At 42.9% G+C, this 8324-nt stretch overlaps 1 protein-coding gene across 1 annotated transcript in view; it reads right to left on the reverse strand.

The window, feature by feature from the left end:
• drp2 (dystrophin related protein 2) overlaps positions 1-8307 on the reverse strand; it is a 258344-nt gene extending 250037 nt beyond the window's left edge. Inside the window, exon 1 of the mRNA XM_066649312.1 lies at positions 8197-8307. The gene's annotated coding sequence lies outside the window, so the exon portion shown is untranslated. The remainder of the gene's footprint in view (positions 1-8196) is intronic.
• Between the last annotated feature and the right edge of the window lie 17 nt (positions 8308-8324).

Raw genomic sequence — 8324 nt, forward strand, 5'->3', positions numbered from 1 at the left:
TGCTCACGCTGAGCCTCAGTCTGGTCTCAGAGCAAGGCCCTGCTGTGTGGAGTCATAAATAAACCACATAAACGTGTCGCCATAGACAACCAGCAGACAACCATCCATTCGATGTTAATAGGAGAGCATCGGTTACCAGATTTTAAATAATGGTCCAGAGCTTCCCTTTCAGGGTTCAGAGACCCAGCACGGTTGGATTTATAGAGTTAGCAAATTGCTTTTCTATCCTCATACTTTCTCCCTCGTTCTCTCAACTCAAACTCCTCTTTCAACGCAGCGAGAGGATGATGGAAAGGCTGGGGGTGAGCGTCCCGTTTTATTTTCCAGAACCGAACATCAGTACCTGTCTCTAGGCAAGTAAAAAGAAAGCAAAGAAAAATCACTCATCAAAGCGCGAGTACTCCCAACACGTTTCATTAGTGAAGTGCCTCTTTCTCACTGCACCTCGACACTGCATTACTGCGCTTTACTCGGCCGCAGTCGGTCTGTAGGGCCGCTGGAGTCGGCTCTGTCACTCAGAGCAATTACGATGACTAAGGAACGTGACTCTGCCTTGTCTCGCGGGGCTCAGGCCTGTTTGGCACTTCCCTCGACTACTGCTACACAAAGGCAGAGGGAGAGGGAGAGGGAGGATCACTGGCTCACGATGCTCAAGAAGTTCCAATCTCCATCGAGAGATCTGTTCAACGTTAGTTACACTATGGGTGTGTCACCAGTGAAAGACAGACGACAGGTACGCTGTGTTCTTTGGAGTATCCTCCAAGTGCTGTGTGGGAAAAGCCTCCAACATTTTCCTCCTCATCTAGTGCTGAATGATCCAGTCTACCAAGGACACCCAACTCCAGCAGTGTTATCAGTTTATCAGTTATCAGTAGTAGTATCAGTAGAACAGAAACACTGCTCCAGTCGATCCGCAAGAGTGGGTGTTCCTGAACGAGGTAAGCAGAGGAGCATGGGGTGAGTTGAACTTACAGGCATTGTCAAGGAAAAATGACAGGGAAAGAGCTCCTGGAGGCGATTGGATGGAAGAGATACATCTGATCTTTGAAACGCATGAAAAAGGATGAGGAGATTGCCTTATTCTGGCTACAGAGGTGGATGACTGACTTATTTGTGCTGTTTTACAGATGCATCACAAGTTACATCAGGTAATGTGGAACAAACATGAACTTGGGGGAATCATAGCTATGTCAGCAGAATAACACAGATACAGAGAATGCTACTAAACTAAACAGGAATTAAAAAAACACTTTATAAAATTCTGACATTTCCTCACCATTTGCTAGCGCTCTGCTAGTCTGTTTGTGTTTACGAAGCCCCAGTGTCTGTAAATGAGTAAAGAAACAAACGTGGCAGAGGCATCTGGAGATGTTTTAGACAAAGAGAGAGAGAGAAGGTGGAAAATCACAAACAATAATGAGGATGTTGCTCTATTCCTGTTACATAGGTTGCTAACATTGACTTATTTTTGCTGTTTGGGATCCCTCAAGGTGGAAATGTCTCCAAACTCGGAAGACAGCTAACTGCATTAGCGACAGTGCTACAAAACTAAAATGGTTCAAGTAACAAATGAGTTTCTGTGGTAATTCAAGCAGTGACTAAAAAATTAGACAAGTTACACTTCATCCAATGTACAAACAACTGTATTTTTTCTGCTCAACCACACCGCTCCACCTTTAAAAATGAGGAGCTTAGAACTGCGTTTCCCCACAATCCTGGATGTTCCCTGTAAGTGAATACAAGCTCAACCTCAACCACAAACAAGCTACAGTCAGCTTCTTACTCAAATATCATTCCTCCTTAATAGAAGCAAAAAATGGGGAAAAAAAAACAACAAAAAATAAACTCAGGTCAGGAAATGCACCTGCTTCTGAAGGAGCACTGATGGGAACGGTGAGTCTGTTTTGCTGTGAGAACCATTGTTTTCCAGAATGGCAGACAGAACCTTTAATACGGTCTGAGCTGCATTACCGTTAGACATTCATTCATTATCTGTAACCCTTATCCAGTTCAGGGTCGCGGTGGGTCCAGAGCCTACCTGGAATCATTGGGCGCAAGGTGGGAATACACCCTGGAGGGGGCGCCAGTCCTTCACAGGGCAACACAGACACACACACAGTCACTCATACCTACGAACACTTTTTTTTTGAGTCGCCAATCCACCTACCAACGTGTGTTTTTGGACTGTGGGAGGAAACTGGAGCACCCAGAGGAAACCCACGCAGACACAGGGAGAACACACCACACTCCTCACAGACAGTCACCCGGAGGAAACCCACGCAGACACAGGGAGAACACACCACACTCCTCACAGACAGTCACCCGGAGGAAACCCACGCAAACACAGGGAGAACACACCACACTCCTCACAGACAGTCACCCGGAGGAAACCCACGCAGACACAGGGAGAACACACCACACTCCTCACAGACAGTCACCCGGAAGAAACCCATGCAGACACAGGGAGAACACACCACACTCCTCACAGACAGTCACCCGGAGGAAACCCACGCAGACACAGGGAGAACACACCACACTCCTCACACAGAGTCACCCGGAGCGGGAATCGAACCCAAAACCTCCAGGCCCCTGGAGCTGTGTGACTGCGACACCTACCTGCTGCGCCACTGTGCCGTTATAAAATGTTTTAAATAAATAACCCACCATATTCATTTAAAACAAACTCTACCATGGTTCCTCTAATTTGACACTCTCTCTGTGTTCATAATGCTTTGTGGTAGCTTCAAACAAAAGACTGTGAGAAACGAACACTAAGAACTGTGCTTGAAGTGTTTTGTCAGAATCTGGCTGAAAAGACACCATTTTTTCGGACAAATATCAAGAATCCCCTGTGCTCAGTTTAAATGGGACAGCATTTATGACATATGCGGCCAAGAAATTCCTACTTCAAAGTGGGCAGCCCAAAAAAATGAGACACACCATACGTATCAAAGAGCTTATATTACTTCCACAGATGTTCAGCTATGCACCTACAGCTCAAGTAATATCCACACGTGACTGCACAGTTGAGCCTAGGGTCAGCGTGCCCAATCCCAGGTGTTGGTTAAATGGGTAGAATGCCCCCAAGCTTTGGTCTGTGTGTTTTCTGCAGTGATGTAGCTCCATTCCGTCTCTTTTGAATGAGTTTTGTTTTCACGATCCAGAACTAATCATCCGACATCAGGACCTGAGCATATTACACCTCTCGCGATGGAACGAAATCAGATATTCACAGAAACGCCTCTTAAAGGCCTCTCTAGAAGATCAGAAGCTGTCACTAGACACAAAGAGAAACAGGTGTCCATCATCCTTTAATATTCTTGTATGTTCCCAGTAGTAAATCAGAGTCATTTGGATAGGAGGAGGCAGCACCCCAGCTGAGTAATATCTTTAATAATGCCCATATAAATTATTATTGCTTACAGATGTATCCACAGAAAATAAGCCCACACTTCAATGCAGCCGCATCCACACTGACATCATTATCCTTTAAAAATACCATTTTGGAAATAAGTTTTAACGTATACATGTCTGTAAACATGAGACAAAATATAGGAGAAAAGGTTTATTTTGGACTGTGCTGAAGGCAGAGGCCATCCTTCTTTAATTTAATGTCTTCTCAAAACAAGCCATTGTTTACACTTTAAGTACAAGATATTTATTTTTTTTTAGATTAGGATTTCCTGTTTATATTTGGGGAGATAATTCACAGACACAGCACAGTAGTCTCACTGCCACCCAGCTGCAGGATCTCAGGTTCCTGGTTACAGTCTGTGAGGAGTTTTGTGTTCTCTCCGTGTCTGCGTGGGTTTCCTCCGGGTGACTGTCTGTGAGGAGTGTGGTGTGTTCTCCCTGTGTCTGCGTGGGTTTCCTCCGGGTGACTGTCTGTGAGGAGTTTAGTGTGTTCTCCCTGTGTCTGTGTAGATTTCCTCCCACGGTCCAAAATCACATGATGGTAGGTGGATTAAAAGAAAAAAAGTAGGTTGATTAAAATTGTGACCCTGTGATATATGTGTGTGAGTGAATGTGTGTGTCACCCTGTGAAGGGCTGACGCCCCCTCCTGGATGCATTCCTCGTAGTGGTACACACTCCATGTACTTGAGTAAAAGTACAGATACAAAAGGTAAATTATTACTCCAGTAAAAGTAGAAGTCCTCTTTGTAGATTGGCACCTGAGTAAAAGTACAAAAGTATTTACCTTCAAATATACGGTATAGTATACTTAAAGGCTAAGCACCACTTAATGGACATCCATGAATGTCACATTACTTTAGTTACTGACATTTAAAAGTATGAATTAAAATGAAAATAGCAGCTTAATATGCTTTAAAAACCCGAGCTCGCTACGGAAATTCTTGAACGCGACCGTGACGTCACTGGCGGACAACAGCTGAACAACGCCGCGGTAAAACACCGTTATGACTGACTGTTATGACAGTATCTAGCTAAATAACCAACATTATTCATGACAATAGCCTAGCAATAAGCTAAACTCAAATGTAGAGGTACCGTTATTCTTGTAAATGTGATCGAAGTCGAACTCGAATTCATCCGACACTATAAACCTCCGTAATGCAGCTACGTAGCCGAGTATAATCTGAGCACCGAGTTTAGCGAGTCAAGCTAACGTTAACTAACACCAACTAAAACAGGCGAAGTGAGTGTCCTTACCCTGTTTACCTCCATGTTACAGAGGCTCTTGAACACCTTTCGTTGGTGTCCTTACATGCCCATATTGTTGGAAAAGCGCCAGTGAAATGAGCTACAGATAACGGAGTGAGCGGTCGCCTATTAGACGCCTATTAGAGTTTCCCAACACCGTTGGGGGCGGGGGGCTACGGTCTTTTAAACCTTATTCCTTCAATTAGCAAGAAATAACTATTTGTGCCATTTCTACAATTCTGTGACACCTCTTTCTTAAACAGGCTACAGTTGTGATTTTCTGACTTTTTTTCCTGATACTCATGTCTTTTGGACTTCTCTCGGTACTGTTTCTTGGGTTTTGGAATATTTCTTCTGGTTTTGACCTTGCTTCACGTATTGTGTTTAATAAATCTCCATCTGACCCTCCCCCGTGATGAGTGGTTTATGTCATCTACAGATCCGTAAGCTGTGTATACGAATGAACAGTAGTTAATGATGACTCAGGTACAGCCACGGTAATACCACACGGTACACATCACTGTGTTAAATCATAATGATTCAAAGTGAACTCAGTGATTTTACAGTTTCAAATTCACACAGCAGTTGATTTAAAAAACCTCTGCCTTTTGTATTATGATTATTATGATTTTAGACGGAGAAACATTTTCACTTGTTTTACCGCAGACTGTTCGTTCATCGCCTAGCAACGGTGCCACAGTGTGTCGCAGAGAGCTGTGTGGAGCAGGGAGATTTGTTCAGACACGGTACGGCTTTAGTCTCACATAAACCAAAAGGAACGGTAGATTCTCATAATATAGTGGAGTTAAAGTAAACTGTCGACCAAAATGGAAATCCTAAAATACAGATACACACAAAAAAGTACTTTAGTACAGTAACTAATTACATTTACCGTCCACCACTGGTTGCTGCCATGCGTCCAGTGACTCTGGGTAGACTGTGGACCCTCCGTGACCCTGAACTGGAGCAGCGCTTACAGACAATGAATGAATTTAAGGAGGAGGAGATATTTGGGGGGAAAATGTTAACCTTGAATCAAATTGCACTCTAGCATTCACTGAGACTAAGGGTCTGGAAGAATGTGGAGCTGTCAAGGTGTGTGTGGGAAAGACAAAAAAGGTAAATTCCTCAGGATCTCACACTCTCTCTCACACACACACACACACAATACGCTAGGGATATTTTTTTTTTTAACCCCACCGGTTTCAACCAGGGGCACAAATGGCAAAAAGTGTAAAACATGTCACTAAAAAAAATGCTGCTGTAAAAACGGCACTGGCTTCATTACACAGCAACGTCAGAGGGATTCATGCCGAATTATAGAAGGTCTGTGTGTGTGTGTTCTCAAATTAGGCTAAACTGGAGGAAAATCTTCAGAATGGGGGCTCATCAGAGTAGTGACTGTGGGGAAATTAACGTAAGGAAGAAGAAAGGGAGAGAGAAGAGGGGTGAAAACGGGCAAAGTTTGAATACACACAGGTCTCGTGAATATTAATTAGAGGAAGAAGAAATGAGGGGGAAGACCCTGAACAGAATAGAAATGAGGAGATACTCCGATGATTGTGCTTCATGTTACAAACGGCCATAACACTGACATCTCGTGGCCTGGTGTCACAGATTCTCTACTAAATCTATTCAAAACATGGCCGCCCTCATGTGGGAGACCTGTTCTATGGATCATAATCTTGATGATCTTGTTTGCTAGACTTAGGTGATAAAAAATTACTCTTTGCTTCTTTAAGAGCAAGGGGTGCTCGTTCATCTGCATCACAACATTTGGTAACAGTGTAAATGGCAGGTTTCAAATGACTGTCATAAAACCAATGAAGACAAAATGTTGAGTCAGTATCTCAAGAAGAACACGGGTACATGGCGTCTCTGCGGAGGACTGCTGCCTGTTACACCTTATTTTCCTCAAAATATTGACCTATAAAGTCATAATGATGTCATCTTCTGAAACATACTGACTTCCCAATAAACAAGGAGCGTCCCTGGACGTTCAGAATAGGGCTAAAAGTAGTCTGTCCGTCAAGGACATATTAAGATGGATTTTGGACGTCCATTGACGTTTAAAATAAGATAGTTAAGTGGTGACCAATTAATAACGTCAGTGGACGTCCAAAACGCGTTTTATACAAGTAATTTATTTCGAGACCAATTAATAACGTCAATGGACGTCCAAAATACGTCTAATATTCGTCTTTTCAATGTCTGTGTTTGGACGTCTTTTCAACTTTCATTTTCAACCTTAAGAGAACGTTGATTAGACGGCAGTCATTACGTTATTTCAACGTTGAATCAACGGCTAAATGTTTACTGGGTTACTGTCAAGATAATGATTTAAAATAGTTTAGCAAATATTCTACAACACAATATAAAGTAAACTATTTAACATTAATATAGCCTTATTACCCTATAATAATAATCACTTCTCATGTCATTGATTTTGAGAAGTGGTTATTTGGAGATAGCAAGTCATTTTATTTAATCACACGTACATAAGCAACAAAATTAGAAAATACAGACTAGTTTATCTTCAATACGCTGAGGGTATTAAAAAACAAAAACAAAAACACACGCTCACCGTCTGTGACGCAATAGTTAAGTAACCAAACCTGCAATAAGTAAATTAATAAATTCATTCATTCATTAAAAAAATGACTAGCTCTTATCCAGCTGTGACAAAGGTTAAGATTCATAACTCATGGCTAATATCGGGTCAACAGTCTGGACACCTGCACGCCCGATATTCAACTCTAAAACTAACTAAGATACTGTAACCTCGGCTAGGCTCTTTTAAGAATTCAGCCTCGAGGGCAGTAGTGAGGTGCAGCTCCATCTCTTCTCCATCCTAAGAACACCGTTCCAGTACTTCAGGACTTCACATCCCTCTCTCCTACGCTTGGCATTGGTCGATTTTCATTCTCTCGTGCAGCTGATTCGGAGCGTCCCATTTAACTCCTCGCGTTTCTATGGAGATTGTAGGAGCCGCGTGCACCGCAGAAGTCGACGGTGCGTGTTAATCCAGTCATTATAAAAAAGGGGGTCCACAAACTTTTGGACATCTTGAATATAAACTCGTCTGCGAAAGTCCTGGACGCGTTTGTGTTTCTGCTTCGAGTTAAACACAAAAAGACCCCTTCCCATTTATTAACGCCAGAGCCGCCCCCTGGTCACAAATAAACGTACTAAACTGTAGTTTTCCTCGATAACGACACTGTGGTGTAGTTTAATGTACAGTCGCTAATGCGTAGTTATTAACCTGAAAATACGCTGGTGACTGATTTCACAAAGACAACCCGCTGCTGATAACTATTTCACCCAGAGGCTGTTGAATAAAACTACAGAGGAAACACACTCAGTCGTTGACGGACTATTTTAAAACAAAGGACGTATCCCAAATCACACACTACGTTACTACATCATCCGAACGAGACTAACGTAAATGAACGCAGCGCTAATGGTAGCGTACTAGTTTTGACATAGTACCGAGAGCGCGCTGTACGTGATTTGCGACTAAACCAAAGTCTTACCTTTAATCTTTTGCGGCGAGTAAAGGTCCGAGCGAAGAGAATTTGCGGTTTGGGACGAAGCCCGCCTTGCTCTTAATCTCCTGAGGTAAATAAACGTCCAAAGAGAAAATGATCCACGCCGCAGCTAA

This window comes from Hoplias malabaricus, chromosome 17, assembly GCF_029633855.1.
Source record: "Hoplias malabaricus isolate fHopMal1 chromosome 17, fHopMal1.hap1, whole genome shotgun sequence".
Taxonomy (NCBI): domain Eukaryota; kingdom Metazoa; phylum Chordata; class Actinopteri; order Characiformes; family Erythrinidae; genus Hoplias; species Hoplias malabaricus.